At 38.6% G+C, this 18,751-nt stretch overlaps 1 protein-coding gene and 1 long non-coding RNA gene across 4 annotated transcripts in view; one reads left to right on the top strand and one right to left on the bottom strand.

Annotated features, from left to right (window-relative positions):
• The window catches only part of hspg2 (heparan sulfate proteoglycan 2), a 161,147-nt gene that overhangs the window by 127,261 nt on the left and 15,135 nt on the right, over window positions 1-18,751 (bottom strand). The gene's annotated exons all lie outside the window — the stretch shown is intronic.
• LOC114467223 (uncharacterized) lies at window positions 12,712-14,412 on the top strand. Its single transcript, XR_003674500.1, has 3 exons — window positions 12,712-12,838; window positions 13,147-13,152; window positions 14,402-14,412. It is a non-coding gene; the product is annotated as an uncharacterized LOC114467223 (long non-coding RNA).

The raw sequence follows: 18,751 nt of genomic DNA, 5'->3' as shown, positions 1-18,751 counted from the left end.
GAGGCTAAGTGGTTAAAACCTTAGTGGTATTATTGTGAGGAAAATACTGCAGTAAATGTTTATGCGCAAATACCACAGCTTAAAGGTTCAAATCCCTGCCTGGGTAACTTGTTAAAGCAGGGGTGTCAAACTCATTTTAGTTCAGGGGGGCAATATTCAAGCATTAAGTGACCTTACAATTAAATTAACTTACATGTCCTTGATAGTACAAACTATTGTTATTTAATTTAGTCAAATAATTTGAGGAAATTAGCAGGATTTTGAAATTTGAGATTAAGTGCTATTGAGTGCTATTGTGTGATATAAGCTTGAGAATTTTTTTAATTTGTATCCATGTGTATTTAGAGCGGCTGAGATATCTACAACTAAATTATTTTGTAATTTACACAATGTTTTTTAACTGAATTACATGCTCTAAAGCAGGAGTGTCCAACTCAGGGGCCAAATATGGAGCAGTTTGATGCACTTTTATGTATAAATAACACTTAAAGTATGTAAACAATTAACTGCCAAACCGGCAGCACCAGCTTGACACACATTAAGTGGTTAGCCTGTTGTCTAATGCTGCGTTCACACCAGATGTGTCACAAAATGTCCGTACGTCCAGATTGTATACAAAGTCAATGGATAGATGCGTCCCAGATGTGAAATTTTTCCTGTGCGACGGTGTGGTCCATTCTGCACGTCAAGAGCGCTGGCCGTGCAAGCGCGCTACCGATTTTACGTATATCCGCACATTTGCAAGAGTTGAAAATATTGAACTCTTGCGACTGTTTCGCATGACGAAAGCCAATCAGAGTCTTTGTTGATGATGACGTCAAGCCGTCAACACAGACACCGGTCTGTTTAAACATTCAACCATGGAGTAGAAGCTGTGTGTGACCACCTGGAGCTGTATGACACGGCCTTTATAACCGGGACCGGACTAGGAAGGATTTGACGTGGAGGAGAATCAGCGAGGAGGTGGTAGTAGCAGGTAAAAGTTATCTCTATAGTTTTCATCTTTGAAAGTCAGCACTGAGGTAGTATAGCATTAGCCGCTAATCACACCAGCTTTTTTCACTGGTGGTTTATGTTTATGAGAGGAGAAAAAGGAGCGCAGCTCCTCGTTTCAGCAGGCGGTAAAACTCACCCAGTTGGATGTGTGACTGGTGGGCGGTACTTCGCTTCAACGTGCATATGAAGCGAATGGGGACATTTTTTGATCCTGCGACACATGCGGAACGTTTTGTGCGACAGATGCGTCAGGTGAAACCGTAAATGAGAAAACCAAGGACAAAAATTGAAACACTGGAAGAAATGATTATGCTATTTATTAGTACCATTGCATTTATGGCTCTAAATGTAACTAACCTCACTAAAATTAGAGCTTTATAATTAATAAAGCATCAAAAAGTATCAAAAAGTAACAATAATTTTGCACTGACATTCCAACAATGCACAATATGATATAAAATAACATACTAAATATGTTTAACTTGACCCATTCATGTATACATTAAATAATAACATATAAGGCTATAACTGACTGGGCTGCAGGAAGAGTTAAAATCTTTGACGAACATGCACTGACGGACTAAAGCTGAATTCATGCTGCTGATGAAACTTTGCGTCAGACGACGACGTGACAAACATGAAATTTGGGACTTGAGAGTAACTTTCATTGATTTCACTCCATCTCAACCTACAAACTACAATTTACATGGAATAATTGGCCTGTTTCCAGACACATGCACGCGCAAACCGCGGTGTTTGGTTGCATCATCACATTCTGGTGCGTTGTGTCGGTGGGAAAAGTGTTTCAGTCATAAACTTGTCTCTTGCTTCTGCAACGTCTTCTTCTCTGGCAGATCAACTGCTTTAAGAAGCGCGTCTTCTTTGGTTTTATTGGCAGAGGCGATGCATAGCGCCACCAAATGTACAGGAGTTGTAATGACACCCTACATACACAGAGCGAGGACAAACAGTGGCAAAATCTATTTGTGGTGGGCCGCCACTAATAAGTGAATGTGTGGGATATCTATCACATTTGAATTCCATCTCTAATATAATGACAGATCTTAGAGTGTTTGTGAGCCGCTTCAGCTGGAGGAAGGAAGTCACAGCAGCAGCTGTTTGATGGCTCTGTGATTAGGCTCTGGTTTCTCTCCACTGATGGCTGCACATCTCCCCCTCCTCCCTCTTCCTCTCTCCCTTATTCTCACCCCAGGACAGACTAATCTGACACCACCTGTTGACTTGGCCAAGGATACATTGTCCCACATAATCACAGGCCTAAGACAGTCAACTCAGTTCTCTCCCCTTGTGTATCATTCTCCATTAGTTCATCATCGTGCAGTGTGGGAAAACAGTCAGATGGGTATGTAGAAGAAATAGCGCAGCTTGTGAAACCAACTCAGCAACAAATTGACCTTTGGAAGAAAAACAGATTTTCACTGAGTACAGAAAAGAAACATCTGCACAAGTTATAGATTATCAGCTCTGTGAGAACAGAAACAAAAAAGCCTCCAGGCATCCAGGCCGTGGGGATTCATTCCATGTTGCTAAAGCCACTCTCCACCAGTTCCCAAGGTCATGCTATTTGGGAGGCGATCTCATGGGCGAACTCCTAATTAGGTGGGATTTACAGGGCACCATGGTGAAGTTTTGGAAAGCAGAGCAGTCCCAACATGTTAGGCCAGTGTTTTTCAAATGGGGGTACGTCTACCCCTAGGAGTACGCGATGGCACACCAGAGCGTACTTGAGAGAGAAGGAGAGGAAAGAGTCGAGAGGAAAGCGAGAGAGAGGACGAGAGAGAAAGAGAGAGAGAAAGACGAGAAGAAAGAGAGAGAGAGAGAGAGAGAGATATTTACTTTGTTGTAAATTGCGCTATAAAAATAAAGTTGAATTGAATTGAACAGAGCTCTTTGTTGGGCACCATCCAAGTCCTCCTTCTCTATTCCCACAACTTTCACTGAGATCCTCTCTGTTTGCTCTGCCAAAGCTATGGATCACTGAAGAAGAGATGAAAGAACTGTATTCTATTAATACTGACACAAGCGACACCTCTCACCAGATGTTCTCAGCAGCAGCAGCAGCAGAACAAACAAGAACCTGAATCCAACTTTAACACAATCATCAAAGGAGAGGAGAGAGCAAAGGCATTTGGAGGAGATCTTTTCTGCTGTTTCTGCTCAACCAGCAGTGGGAGAAACATGGGAGGGAAGAAATCTGGACACACACTAAACATCAAGAAGCATCCAAGGAGGTTTAAGGTCATCGCAGTCCATTCAGGCAACAACAACAACACACCACCTTGCATCTGCATCTTTTTCCATTATTGCAAATGAGCGTTAAGCACATTAGTATAGGCAACACTAACATTGGTTCAGTCATCCGATAGCGCAGCAGGCAAAAATCTTTGAAATAACATCATTATTCACTGTGACAGACAATAGATTTTTTTTTCCAATTAGGCCCCAGGATGACTTTTTGCTCTTTGGTTCTCCATAAAAGCATTAATTGAATTTGTCAAAGTCTCTTGAAGATTAAAAACTCTTAGTGGAAAAAAGTCTATTTAATGTTCACAGGAAATTAACGAGTAGGAAGCGAAGCACTTCTTTGTTGGCTGTAAAGGCCGTTTTTAAAAGGGCAATTCATCAATTAGCTATTATATCATTAACATTACTATTTCCAATACCGAGAGTGGTCGACTGTCCACTACAATCATTTATCCACTGACTTTGTTCATTTATCACTCATGGACTTAATCATTTTGGCTCTGAACCCTGTCTGAGTGTCCAGTGTAGGACTGTTCAGAGCTGCTAGCTGCTACATGTTTAGCATTTAGGCAGAGATGGGCAACTTCTATCAAAGCAGAGCCCACAAAAATATAATCGTCTGATCCGAGGGCCACATTATGAACATTTATGTTCGCATTCGAATAATGACCACTCTGAGCGTTAATACACAAAAGAACATAGGGCTTTGTCTTTGTAGTCCTTTTTGTGTGTGTGTTTTTTTTTTTGTGTTTTTAGACATTTTGTGTTTTGGAATTCATTTTGTCTATTTTCTTGTCCATATGGTGAATTTTTGTTGCCCTTTTGTGTGTTTTTCAAGTCATTATGTGTGTTTTTGTTGTATTCTTGCGATATTGCTGTCGTTTTGTGTATTATTCTGTCATTTTGTGCAATTTCGTGGGTGTTTTGTATATGTTGCTGGTTTTGTTGGTTGTTTATTGTGTCTTTGTGATCAAATTGTGTATTTTTGTTGACATTTTGTGCATTTTGCTGTCGTTTTCTGTGCTACTTGAGTTTTGTGTGTCATGTTGGGCTTCATATAGAGTTCCAACTTCATGAATTATAATTTTGTTTTCGGGGCCGAACAAAATTAAACCGAAGGCCGCATGTAGTATCAGTATTATGGGTATACCGGGAACTCATGCAATGAGTTGTTATTTATTATTATTATTTATTATAATGTTATTTTTTTGTAATTAATTATTTACCATGAATGCGATAATGTCCCAGCACTAATATAAATATAAAATTCTTTGGAAATTTAAGAGTCAATTCATAATCATCAAAAATAAAATCTTGATTAATCAATTATTAATTTTTGTTTCACCACAACTAGTCTTTTTTTGTATGCTGTGTTCATTTTCATTTAAATAAGCGTCTGAACAAATTGTTAATTTATATTACAACAAAAATAGTTTTAAAGAGGCTTATTTTTAAAGGGTTAGGAATTTGAAAAGAATGTTTTTAATTAATGACAACAGCTGGTGAGGATCTTGTGATTTCTTTAGATAAAAACACCTTCGGATTTAGTTGCAGGTGTGATAAAACACAGTATGGGTGGCAGATTCAACAGGCGACTGAAAGACCAAAGCTCTCAGGCCATAAAACAACACTCTTCTCTACCAAAAATGTCATGTTTATTGCAGATTTCAAGCAACATCCCATTAAAACCAACACCAAACCAAAAGCATGCACCAATCACCATTAACAACAGAGCAATTTTGAAAGATAGTATAGCCTGTCACTGCAAATTCCCCGTATCAAGGCTGTAAAGAGCGGTTTGGGAGATCCAAGTGCTTTTTTTGCATGTATATACACTCACATTTCTGAAAGATGCTTTTGTACACAATCCTCCAACACATTTAAACAGTTTTTCCAGCTTCATAGAGGCTGTGTGCAGTGAGAAAAAACCCTCACCTTCTTGTTTTGAGGTTTGACTTTGGACAAGAACCAATAAACACTAAAGAAAGCCATGTTTCATGGAGGGGCCTGGACTGTGAGTGGTACGAGGCACAGCCAACTGTTGTCGAGCATGCTGTCACGCCCACATCTGTACAGCACATGGGGACCAACGCGTGCTCCACTCAAAGCAGTGACAGTTTGATCCAGTTTAAGAGATGTTTTATTACCGCTTTTTACATTTGCTGCTTTGCCATCATGAACACGAGTGATTTGAAACCTTGTTTTGAAGCAGATTCCACCACAGCCGGATGAGGAGATATGATCTTCAGATTGAGGTTAATGAGAGACTTCCCTGCAAAGTTGTCTTCAATGTTGGACGAAGGAAGTTTTGCTTTTCCCCAAGGATCAAAGCAAAAAAAGCCATCTAGCTTTAGTTCCTACTGATGCCCCCCAGCAGAAAAATGTGAAGCCAATTACCGAGCAATAGGATGAGGTAGCCACTTTGTCTGCATCGAAATGCTTTCATTCTGATTGGTTCTCCCACTCACGATTCGGCCTCTGTCACTCACGGACAAAGGATGAAAGACTGAGAAATGCTGTGAAAGAACCGGATAATCTTCGGGAGGCTTGTTCTAGGGGAACATTTGGGGAATCTTGAGTGACGGGGAGGGAGAACTGGGAGGAAAAGCTGCTAAATAGCAGATAAACGTCAGTCCTTTCATTGCTTTAGTCCAAGGTCAACAAGAGGCTCAACAAAGGCCATGCGGGACCTCATGAAGTTTACTCAAGTTCCATCTTTAGATACATGAATCAACAAAGCGCTTCAATGCGGATGCTCCTCTTTTCTACACAACCACTAATGTGAGTTGACTTGTTTAACTTGGGATGAAATCCTTCAAAGGTGAGTCATGCTATACAGTTATTGGTTGTTTCAGCAGCACAACCTTTAATGTATTAAATCACCTAGACTTGAAGATCTTCCTGTCTAGACAGTTTCCCGCAGGCATCCTTCAACAGTTGATCAGACAGACTGAGGATCAGGTTGTAGTTTCAGCTGAATCACCAAAACGCTTCCATACCAAGCAAACGCAAAATCATCAAACCAAAAAGGGCTTAACAGCATAAGTAGTGAGATAAAAATCCTTAAATTTCCTGTAACTTGTAGATAAGAATATATTTTATGTATTTCCACATGTAGGGCTCAGCAATATATTGAGATTCAAGATATATCAAGTTTTCTATTTTTGGCGATATTGGAAATTACAGTATCACCTATATCAATACATATATACGGTATTTATAACTTATTTTCCATTAAAGGTCTGATATCATGCAAATCAACTTTTTATGCTTTTAACCTTGTTACAATGTTAATTCCTTATCAAAAACACCCCCAAAGTGTTATTGGGCTTCCTTTCATCATTGATGATGAGAAATCCTCAATAATCCTGCTCTCTGAGCTGCTTCTCTGCCCTCTTCTGAAAAACGAGTGGTTCATAATTCTAGTGACGTCACTAGAATTATGAAACGCCCCCTCCAGGAAGTGCCTGCTGCTGGTGCCGCGCCTCCACGGTGAAAACTGCACCCAGGGAGCAGACATTGTGTCGCCTTTGACTTGATCTGACATGTTTGTGACCCAATGCGATGCAACAGTTGAGGTGATAAACAAATAATTATCAACCTAAATGCACTATTCATGTATTTAATAAAGATGAGGAGGAGAAGAAAGTGAATTAGCAGCTTAAAACTCTGGTGATTGTTTGAAGCTACTGCTGCTGCTGGATGAACACAGTGCAGAGACGGACTCACACAATAGCCGCCTAAATATCCATGCGTTTACTGTAATGTGCAGTTTTTTGGCTGAAAACAGATAGCAAGAGAAAATCACTTTGATGATTACTGATCTGCCTCAGAGCAAGTCATGCAGGCAAGTCAGTGTATAGACACGCCCACTCATGAATATGAATAAGCAGGCAGCAAACAGCCCGTTGGTCAGAAAGTCACTTTTCAGAGGGTAAAACTCTGGAAAACATGTGAGTTTGGGAAAATAAACCTTAAATACTATGTTTTTGGGGTTCTTAGAACAAATGGAGATGGGTGAAAAATGCATAATATGGGACCTTTAAAATACTTGTTTTAGGAGTTGCTGCTTTTGCTACTTCTCAAAACAGCATAAAAAGCACAGTTAGATGGATCACTGAGTGTGTTCTAACCCAGATCTACCACTAAACTAAAGAACTCACTCACATGTGCTGTCCCTTAGAGGAAGAAAAGCCAAAAATGACACATACTGTGCAGCTGTTTTTTAATAATAGAGTCTGTGTAGCATTTTGCATCGTCAAATTTAACCCAGAATTGTCTTTCTGATGAGATTTCTTTTGAATTAATATGATCGTGATTTATATTGTATATTGCGAATTTTGAGAAACAATATTGAGATATGAGTTTTGGTCCATATCGCCCATGTGTAGTTCTGCTTCAATTAACACTTGCGACCATAAAACTTAGGTTCTTTGAAATATTGGCCATTAAGGCACTCATTTTAAATAATTAGTCCTGTAAAATATTAATTTATGGAAAGAGGAAAACTATCAAAAAACATAAATCCTGCAGCCTACATACAGATAAATGCTCTTGAAATAGCCATTTGTGAATTAAGCTATTCGTATAAAACAAATACAGTATTATACTTATTTTATGGTGAGCTCATTTGTTTAAGTTTGTTTTTTCCCACTCATTACAAATTTTGAAGATTTGGACACAAAATTCAATTAAACAAAAGAACTGCAGTCCCCACTTACAATGATATACACCTCATAACACAGTTTAATGTTAGCAGTTCAGCTAATGAATAATAATCACACCCCTGAGACACTAATTAGAAAAAAACAACCTTAACAGAGGCCATTCTTTGCTTTTAATGACTCTGTGCTGGGCTTTTCATAAAACTGCTGCTGCTTTAGCCAGGATGTAAAAATCCACAGTTAACCTTTAAAGAGGCAGGTCAGTTCAGTTAAACCAATGACTCACAATAATATGGCAGCAGTAACCAGTCTAAATTATGTCCGGTCAGTTTAAATATTTTGAATAATTGAATGTAAACTATGGACATCCGGTGTAGAATAATCAAGTCCAGTCAAAGGGAAAAAATAATGCGTGCAAAAGTGGACGTATCATTAAAAAAAAGTGGAATTTATGAACCCTCTAGGTTCACTTTTAAAGACTGGTTTGGCCAAAAAATTTGAAAAAGTGGCAAATTTGGCCCTCTAAATTCAAAATTGCAGACTTCCTGTCAAATTTAGGTTGTAGGTCCAAATACATTTTTGCTAGTCATGGTCCAATGCATATACAGTAACTACAAATTGTCATCAAGCTAGTTCAAACCAGTGGAAAGTTACAAACGCTAGGTGGCGCTAACAAGTCTACTACAAAGAAGACTACTACTAAGATGAAGAAGAAGACTACTACTACTACTACTACTTTGAAGACTACGAAGACTACTACTACGGAGACTACTACAAAGACTACAAAGAAGAAGACTACGAAGAAGAAAAGAACAAGAAACAAAATACATACAAAAAAATACACTGAAATATCTAAAACTTAATCTTTCTTTGCCTAACAACTTTAATTTCTTTTTTTTTTTTGCTTTATTTAAAAGTCAAGTCAAGTACAATTCAAAGTGCGATACACAAAACAAACATCAAAATAAGGAAAAACCAAAACATGTAAAGCAATATCACTCAATAAAACAAAGTAATATCAGATCAAACAGTGTGACTATTTAATTAAAAGCAGTGTTGTCAATGTATTTAACCTTGATTTAAAAGAGCTGAGAAAACTGTAATAATCACCAAAGTGTGTCCTCAGTGGGAGGTTTCCATCTGTGCCAAACACTTGGAGAATGTTTGTCTTTGTACCAAATACACAACGAGACCAAACATCAGACAACAACCATCAACAGAGTCTGGGGGGGGGGGGGGGGGGGGATCATTCTTTCTTTCAACAGCTGATGTACACATTTCACCTGTCCTCACAATTCAACCACCAGCCTCACACACAGACCACATAGAAGACAACATCTGTTTGCCAAGACTTTACACGATCATACAAGAAAAGCAGGAGATGGAACCTGCCCATTCATTGGAAGCAGATGTGAAGGATCTATTTCTGACTATAATTAAGATGTAATTACAGGCGAGGGGGCCACGGATGTCCCTGTGAAAACAGCAGAAGTAGATAATCCGTGAAGGGAACCAGCAGATAAATTAACTGTAGTCTGTACGATGTGTGACTCATCATCAATGAGCTGATGGACAAGTCTGTGCAAGTCATCTGACCTTTAAAGAGAAAAAGGAGCCAAAGGAGGATGAATTAAGACTTATAGCTTTTACCAGCAGCGTTGCATCACTCACACAGATCCTTTAGGATCAAAAGCTGGTGTCTTTGAAATCAGCATTAAAGAATTACCTGTTCTATTCACTTGTCAACAAGAAAAAAATCTTTTCTGCTTGAAGTACTTCATATATGTTAAGGTTTTGTTTATTCAGACAAGTTTTTTTCAGGAAATTTCGACTTTCAACTGCCAGTCTTCCTCAAAGGTGATTGCTTTGATGTGTCTCTACAGTTCTCTCATAATGAAAGCATCAAAGCATGTTCTGAAGGCTTTCATGTGTTCATCTTCTCATGTGCCATCAGAAGATGATTTGATGCTTTCCTAATGAGAGAACCGTAGCGACACATCAAAGCAATCACCTCTGAGGAAGACTGGCAGTTGACAGTCGAGACATGTCAGGAGATAACATTTACTGAAAAGAACTTAACCTTAACATAAACTTAAAAAAAGAAGACAAAATGAACTTGCTAGTTTTAATGATGTACTTTAGGTAATATACAGACATCTATAGCTTTGGTTTTACATGTGTAGTCAACAAATGTATTTAAATTTGATTATATAAAATGATAAAATTACCTTTTCAAATCAAGGTTGGTATTTCATTAAAACCCTGGATGTTGCATGATAAAAATCCACTGAAAAACCTTTTTCGACCTTCAACGGAAACACATTCAAAGTGCAATTATACTTTATCAAAAATTGCTTTTATTTTGCAAAAAACTGTCATGGAAACAAAGCTAGTGATGGCTCACAAGTTTTGAACCAATGACCTTCCAGTTACAAGCCCACTTCCTTATACATTAGGCCACCACTGCCCTCACTGAGACAAAAGAAAACAAGAGGCACTCAAATACAACCCTGCTTGAGTCCATCCAACAAAAGTGTTGTTTTCCAACACTTCTGCACTGGGAAAGGTTCTGATGAAATGGTAAAGGGCAGTAAGCCCCAGAGGCAAAGATTTTTTCTGTGCAAGAGGATCTAACGGCGATCTGATGTTTGTGCCAGGTTTGTTTTATCCCTCTCAATCGTGACCCTAATAAGACCTCAGCAGGTGGAGCCGGGAAGGAGCGCCGTACGGAGCTTTTTCTGTCCTGATACGGAAGTACAAGCATCCTCTATGTGTTTACAGCCCTCGCATAAATCACTTAAGCTCTTAGTTTAGAGAAAAGCCATTTAATTGTCCCTTTTACAGCAGTAATGGTCCAACTTGGCTAGTGGTGGTGGTAGTGCCTGCATAAAGACGAGTAGGAACGTAAAGCCTTGATCGTTTCTGAGGGAAACGTCTCTAATTTAAATCACCTCAGTCATTACACACACTTTGAATGGATTGAAAGAGTCCAAATGTGACCGTTAAAGGTACCTGTGGTAAAAAAGTATACAACAAAAATGTGTGTTTAATGTATTACTAATAAATTAAATATGTGCACCTTTTTATTTAAAAAAAAAAAAAAAAAAAAACACATTAAAAGGACTTTTTAGAATATTTTATACCGTTGGCCATTAAACTAAGGAGAGTTGCCTTATTGGACAGGATATGATCGCTACGTGTGCCATAGTCTTGGTCGACCAACCAATTCCTCGGTTGACTACAGCCCTAGGTAACAGTTCATCATTTAGCCACAAGGAAATAAGAGGGAACAATCTGGTGGGGGTGCAGTTAGTGCCATGACACCCACCCATGTAAGCAGAAATATAGTAGAGCTCTGAATAAGTATGTTTACAAGCTGCATTGTGACTTTCTGTGAAGGGATTCTGTCGCGACCGTGTCTAATTTCAGACATTGGCTTAGGCTAGCTTAGCTCATTAGCTTAGCCCACAGATTCCTCTCATAGCAGTTTAGCTTGAAGTGGTCCTCGCAAATCACCTAATTTCGTCCGAATGGAAACGTTTTAAGTGTTTTATCCTGTACCAATACTATAGAGCCAACGTCTGGATAACTTACTTAGTGTTGTTATTTAGCTTAAGGAAGCCAATAAATCTGTGGAGTTCTCTCTTGTTGTTATAGCAACCGTTAGCTTTACACTCTGCCATTGTTCAGAAACTGTAGACCAACACCAACACTGTTGCTTAGCAACAGCTAACAGGAATCAAAGTCATATCCTGACCAAAATGACGACTCTCCATAGTTTATGCCTGAATGTATAACATTGTTCTAAAAAGTCATTTTAATGTTTTTTTTCTCATAAAAAGGTGCACATTTTGTTTATTGGTAATACAATAAATACACTAATTTTTTTTGTTATATACATTTTCGCTACAGGTACCCTTTAATACAAATAAGCAATCTGCTTGTATCATGACTCAGCTCTTTGTCAGAAAGGTATTGGAGGTCACTTTCAAAGCTCAAACAAGGACACGCAGCTGCCTCACAGAACTTCAGAGCGGTGTTTCTACAGCTGTGGCAGTCAGGAGGGCACGAGCACACGTTAAGCTTCAGGACTTGGATAACGTCTTGTTTCTGGAGGAATAAACTGAGGGTTTGCATGGAAATGGAATCCTAAGCAAACCACTTTAGCTCCAAACCACAGTCATTTCCTCTGCCTTAGCAACTGAGTAACAAACCCAACCTGCAGGACTGAGGGTGGATCAGCAAAGCTAAGCACTGTGGTTCACAAGTGTCACTAATCCTTTGTGTTTATTCATGACGACGGTGTTGGATACAAACGTGAAATCTGACAGTGCCAGGAAAGACTTTTTAAAAACAACAACAAGGCCCTGGCAGAGGTCGCTGTCAACAAAGCACGAAGCTGAGATTTGAATCGCCCATTAACAGAGTCCACATTCCTTCCTTACTTTAATGAATTTTATTAAAGGAATCCTCCACTTTGTTTTCCAAGTTTGGTCTAGAGTCTTTGAAATGTACTTATTAGAAGATCTGTGCCTAACAAAATGTATTATTTTGCACCATATTTGTTTAATTGCCTTTTAAAAATGGGACTACTTTACTGTTTTAGAGCCTGTGTTCCGCCATCTTGGAAATCACGTGATTGATGACATCACACGGCCCAACTGCCTGTAAACATCCCATTGCTTTCTATTGGAGTGAAGCATTCGGTCTGCTTTTTAGGACATTTACCGCTTTTTCAGTCAAAATACCAACTTGCACTGCCTTTGGTTGCTCTAAATTGCATGTGTCAAACTCAAGGCCCGGGGGCCAAATCCTGCCCTTCAGGGCATCCGATTCGGCCCGCTGGGGAAAGTGAAAATGGCAGAGAAAACATGAATCATTGTGAAAATTACCAAATAGTTCAGTTGTAAATTGTTCTTGAAAGAACCTTAAAAAAATTCTGCAATTTTTCTCAAATTAATCAAAAATCGGTTAAAACTAAAAAAAATCAAAGGATATTTAGGTTTCTGTCACTTATTGCTTTGATATTGCTGATGCCTTCCATACTTTATTTTATAACTGAAATGTAAACTTGGGCTTGTGATCAAACTGGACCATATTTGGCCCTTGATCTAAAATGAGTTTGACACCCCTGCTCTAAATAATCACTAAAAGTAAAATATGAAGATGTAAACCCCTTTTGTTTACCGAAAGAGAATAAAAACAGTTGTGACCTGAAAAGAAATCTGTGACCACAGGGGGCGACAGTTCCAACTCTGCGGTTTGGTAGTAAACAATGAAGCAGAGAAGAAGAGCTCTCCTAAGTAGGCTTTACACGATCAGGATTTTTGGGCCGATCACCGATCAGTGAGTTTAAAAAAATGAGCACCGATCCGATCATATGAATTCATGTTGTTTTTTTAGGTAACGACCGAATTCCTCCAGTACTACCTGATACAAGGGTACCATGTTTCTTGACCTAAACACAACCTTGTGACTGTGAGGGAGTGGAAGAGTTGAAGAATTTCCGAGCAGGACCTGAACATAGCATTTGTTGTCAGTGTGTGTGTGTGGGTACATGGCCCTTTTACTACGAATTCATGTGCTGGTCGCTCGACCAGTGTGCGGAGTGAGGGAGCGTGTGAGACCGGAGCAGAATGATGATAAGCTGGATGCTGTTTTTGAGTGATTGGCAAAACAAACATTGCAGCTGTTGAATTAAAGAGTCCCATCCATGTTAAACTCAATGACTGCTGTGGAGCAACTTTGTGTGTCTGTGTCCATCTGATCATATTTATCTCCATCACTTTCAGTTTTCCTTTTGATGAACATGACATTATCTAACTCTTCTTTTATTTCTTCTTCTTTAAGTCCATGCAGGGTGGACACGCCCCTCCCTGGACATTAAACCATGAGCTAATCCTAGTTTCCATCATCAGGTCTAGACCCATCACTTCTACAGACAACAGACAGAATAAAGCTCAGAGTCAACATGGGATGCACTTATTTATTGAAATGTATATTAAATAATTATTTAATTTTCTGTAATTTTATTTTTTAAGAGATGTTTTTAATTGTTTCAATAATTTAGAGACTTAAGGAACAGATTGTTATAATGCATAATAAAGGTGATTTACTTGAGTCAGCACTAATTTCAGATTGTTTTTAAGTCTTTGTATAAAAATACTTTAACAGGACAACAATGATGTGCAGAGCTGCAGTAATGTTGCTTCATACAATAATAATAATAATAATAATAATAATAACAACCACTGATGGTGACATTGAGATCTCAATGTCACCATAAGTGAACTTTTTTTTTTTTTTGTAAATTATTCACTGGAAGCTTAGATATTGTGTGACAAAGATATCAAAGTTTGTTGTTTTGAGAAGAGTCATATTTATGATTAAAAGTTATGATTGTATTATATTCTAAAGTTTAGGATTATCTGGCTCGTCTTCCTTTCTTTCTGTTCACAGCATAACCTTATATTTAGTTCTACAAAATGTGTTTACAGCTAATTTTACTGATTATTGTTACACATCATCCTGTATGTGTATTATATACAGTATAAATGTCTAGATTTAACTGTTGGAGAAACTATTTTATTAAATACAAAGCAAACAACATGCAAACAGAAAAACAAAGGTAGAAATAGTTTATTTAAATTATGAAATTAGTGAGTTGTTAAAGTGCTGAGGTGCAGCGGAGGGTCTTCTTCTGCAGAGTCGTGATGATGAGGGGTTTGAGTAAAACCCAAAATTCCATGGTAATTTTCAGGATATAAACATGCATATAAACACATTACTGGTATATTAACACATATAAACCAAAAAATATAGAAATGGGACATTTTACGGCTGCAAATGTGTAACATATTACTGGTATTTTGAGAACAGGACACATGTAGATTTCTGAGCAATTCATTATAGTTGTGCAGGACTAACAGGAACTCCACATACTGAAACTTGGTATTGCCACATGTGCACTAACACGACACGACCTAAGAAGAGAACTAAAATAAGATTAAAAATAAATAACAATTTACAGTCTTGTTCCAGGTTCTGCTGTCATAACATTCCGATCCTTGTACTTCCAATGTTTAAATGTTTTGTTTTTAAGGTTCATGTTACATTTTGCAAAAGGTTGCACTTTATTTCTGGCTTATTGATTTTTGTTTGGAAAATTATTACCCTTTCTTTCAGACATTTCATTTATTTGGGCTTGTATTTGCGATGTTCTGTTTTTGGTTACATTTAGATGAATAAATTAATACACTACACTTTGCTCCCCAAGACACTGTGTTTGTTTTCATTCTACAGAGTTTGTGAGTATGTGTCCCAGAACACTGAAACACCATATATATATATTTATATTATTTATACATTAGCAGCAGTACAATGTCCAATTTCCATTTTTTTCTGGGTTATATACAGTAATAGCCAACCACATGTGTCCTGTCCACAAAATACCAGTAATATGTTACACATTTGCAGCAGTAAAATGTCCCATTTCCATATTTTCTGGTTTATATGAGTTAATATACCAGTAATATGTGTTTATATGTATATTTATACCCTCGGAAATACCCGGATAGACCTGATGATGAGCTGCTACACTCCGTTACTGTCCCGCCGTCGGCTGAACAAAGAGAAGTCCTGACGGTCATGTTGTCCTCTTCCTCCATGAGTTCTCTGTGGTGTTGTTCATATATATCAGGTAACGCCAACTCTGACCTTTACATCGGCTAACGAGCACTTCTGACACCGCCATCATTGCGGAATGCGGATGTTTATGTGCCGTAAAGCGTCGCACGGTACCAACGTCATCACATTTTGCGCGCGGGTCGAGTCGAGTTGTGCGTGCGCATGCGCGGCCAACCGTGCCAGTCTGGCACGGTGTCTGGACCACCTCTTCTAGCAGAACCATCGGGCCGTTAACCCCGCTGTGGTGCAGTTCACACCTACACAGGCCAGACAATGGCCCCCCATGGTTTCACACATGCACAGAGCTGGTTAGGAACGGCCCTGGTTACCAGTGTGAGTACACCCTAAGAGCACGTTTGTAAAAACAGTGGAGGATCCCTTTAACAGCGAGTTAACTGCTGAAATGCTGATCCATCGGTGATAGTTAAAACAGCCTAAAAAAGCATTTTTAATAAAGTTATGAACTACCTATCTCTTCAAAAACTTGCAAATGTGCAAGAACATAAACACCAAGATGCTTTTACTCAAATTAAATGTGGAGCTGGCAGGAAACAAAGAAGCTGAAACAACACAGACACGAAAGCTTTGACATCGTTTGCTCCCAGAAAACTCATTAATCCTACGCTGAAGTGTGTTTCCTGCCGAGTAATAATAAAAGCGTTAGAAACCTTGGGAGCAGCATTTGAAAACGCTTAGAAATGGACCTCACTGTGCACCGAGTGATAAGTGCCCCTGAGTGTCCCGAAAGCTTGATAAAAAGCTCACAACATGTCAAACCTGCTTTTGAAGTCGAGAGGACAACATGACATGAGATTGTGGAGACCTTCATAACTCGTATTCCTCGGCGCACAGGAAAGCCTGAATAAACTTTTGCTCCGGGGGAAGCCGAGTCCTCTCGTCTCGTGGATAATTCCTGGTTTCATTTCCCGAACAGGAACGAACAAATGTTTCAGACTTTTAAAAAACCACTGCATGTGGACAAAGGGCCGGAGGCCACATGTGAAGCACGGTCCAGCTCTGAAGATATCTCATCATGGAGAAAAAAATCCTTGGTCATAGAGGATGAAATGTAACCAGGTAGGAAGAAATAAGCTCTTAAAAGACTTCAATCGTATCTTATATCACTAAACATACAGAGATGTGAGATCCGAGGATAAAAAACAACACGTGAACTTCTCATGGGAACTGGAGTTACCTCGAGTACACAGGTGTTTTTATCAAATAGAAGGAGTTGTTATGTCTGTGGGATGCTGACATGATAACATATAGAGCAGTGTTTCTCAAATGGGGGTATTTGAGAGAGAGAATGAGTGAGAGGGAGCAAAATTAAGGAATAAAAGCATTAAAAACATAAGGTTTTATAATGTTTATTTTTAGTTAAAAATGATAATCATACTAAATATTACCAGCAACTCACAAAATGACACCAAAAACACACACACTAAGGGAGAAAAATGCTTACAATCACCAGCAACATATACGAAATGACAACAAAGACACACTAAATGAGCGAAAAATACACAAAATAACAGAAACACACAAAACGACATAAGAAACAACCAAACGACACCAAAAACACACACACACAAACGAGAAGAAAAACACACAAAATAAGAGAAAGATATACTGAATAATAAAAAGAACAGACAAACAACAACAAAAATACACAAAATGAAAATAGAAATGATCTTGATTAGATCATGAACTGAAAATATTAAGGTCAGTCTTGGTCCCACAACAGGAGGGAGATGACCTTAAATTAGAGGTGTTTAAAGAGACATAGTAACTGCACAAAGAAGAGCGCTGAAACCTGGGCAATTGACCAGCTTGTGTTTAATTTTTAAAAATGTTGTTCTAAACATATACCTCAGTTAAGTTGTGCTAAAATCAAGGTTGGTTTAAAAGCCACAGGCAGATTGTATGTTATTTTTGTAATGTTTAAAGGGGACATATCATGCTAAATCCACTTTTTTAGCCCTTAAATGCATTTTGTTGTATATTTAGAATGTTTAGAAGTACAGAAAAGTTCAAATTAGTCTCTTCAGGTGCTCCGTTGATATCTTTATATTCTGTTTTGCTCATATTTTTCAATCTGTTTCGATCTTTCGATTCTCTATTATGTTTTTGAACAATAACGTCACAGTATTTGCAGCGGAACTGCCAAATTAGGACATCAACTCCAGGCCCAACACTTCGAGCAATCCGCCATTTTTATTTCTCGCTTTTATTTTGTAGTCCAAGCTCAAGGATGCCGAAGTTACGAGAGGATAAGTCAAAATGTTGGGTTGTTGGATGTAGTAACCCACACGCTTCATTACACCGTCTCCCAGCATCAGAACCTTTTCAAAGTACCTGGTTGAGTTTTATTTTTCATGGAAATGTACTCACATCTGTGGGTAAGGTCATTTTTGTGTGCGCGAAGCACTTCAAGGATGACTGCTTCATCAACCTCCACCAGTATAAAGAAGGATTTGCTGAAAGACTTTGTCTGATCGAGGGTTCAATTCCTTCTATCTTTGGAGACGACGAACAGAGCACTTCGGTAAGCTGTAAATAACGCTAAAAAGTGTGATGATAAGACGTCTCTGTCATTGTTTTGTTAGCATTAGCAGTTGCACCGTCTTCATATGTTAGCGCTGTGCTCGCTTCATTTTCATCTTGCTCCACCAGGTCCGACTCTGGCTCCAACATGTAAGGCTGGATGGACAAGTCTTCTGTTGTTGACATTTTGTAAATAACGTGAATAAAAAGTTTCTGCGCCGCTACATAGCCGTATCTCTTCTATCAAACTACAAAAATGGCTGAACAGGGTAGAGTTGAACCGAGTGTCACCTCTGCAACCTGGAGAGGGGGCGGGGTATGAAGTGTCTCATTTGCATTTAAAGAGACAGCACCAAAACGAGTTGCTCTCAGAAGCACATCAGAAAAGGGGTAGAAAAGGGGTGGAGCTATAATAATGAGGAATTCAGACCCAAGCATTGCAGTTCCGCTTTATATAGACCACAACTGTATGATTTATATGTAAAAAGGAAGGATTAAAAAGCATGACATGTCTCCTTTAAGTTGTTGGCACATGGCATGTCAAAGCAAATGTTTTGAGAGTAAAATATTCCAATAAAATATATTTCATACATAATGTT

Source organism: Gouania willdenowi, chromosome 7 (genome assembly GCF_900634775.1).
Source record: "Gouania willdenowi chromosome 7, fGouWil2.1, whole genome shotgun sequence".
Lineage (NCBI taxonomy): Eukaryota > Metazoa > Chordata > Actinopteri > Blenniiformes > Gobiesocidae > Gouania > Gouania willdenowi.
The sequence above is the reverse complement of the archived record's forward strand: the minus strand, read 5'-3'. Positions and strand labels throughout refer to the sequence as shown.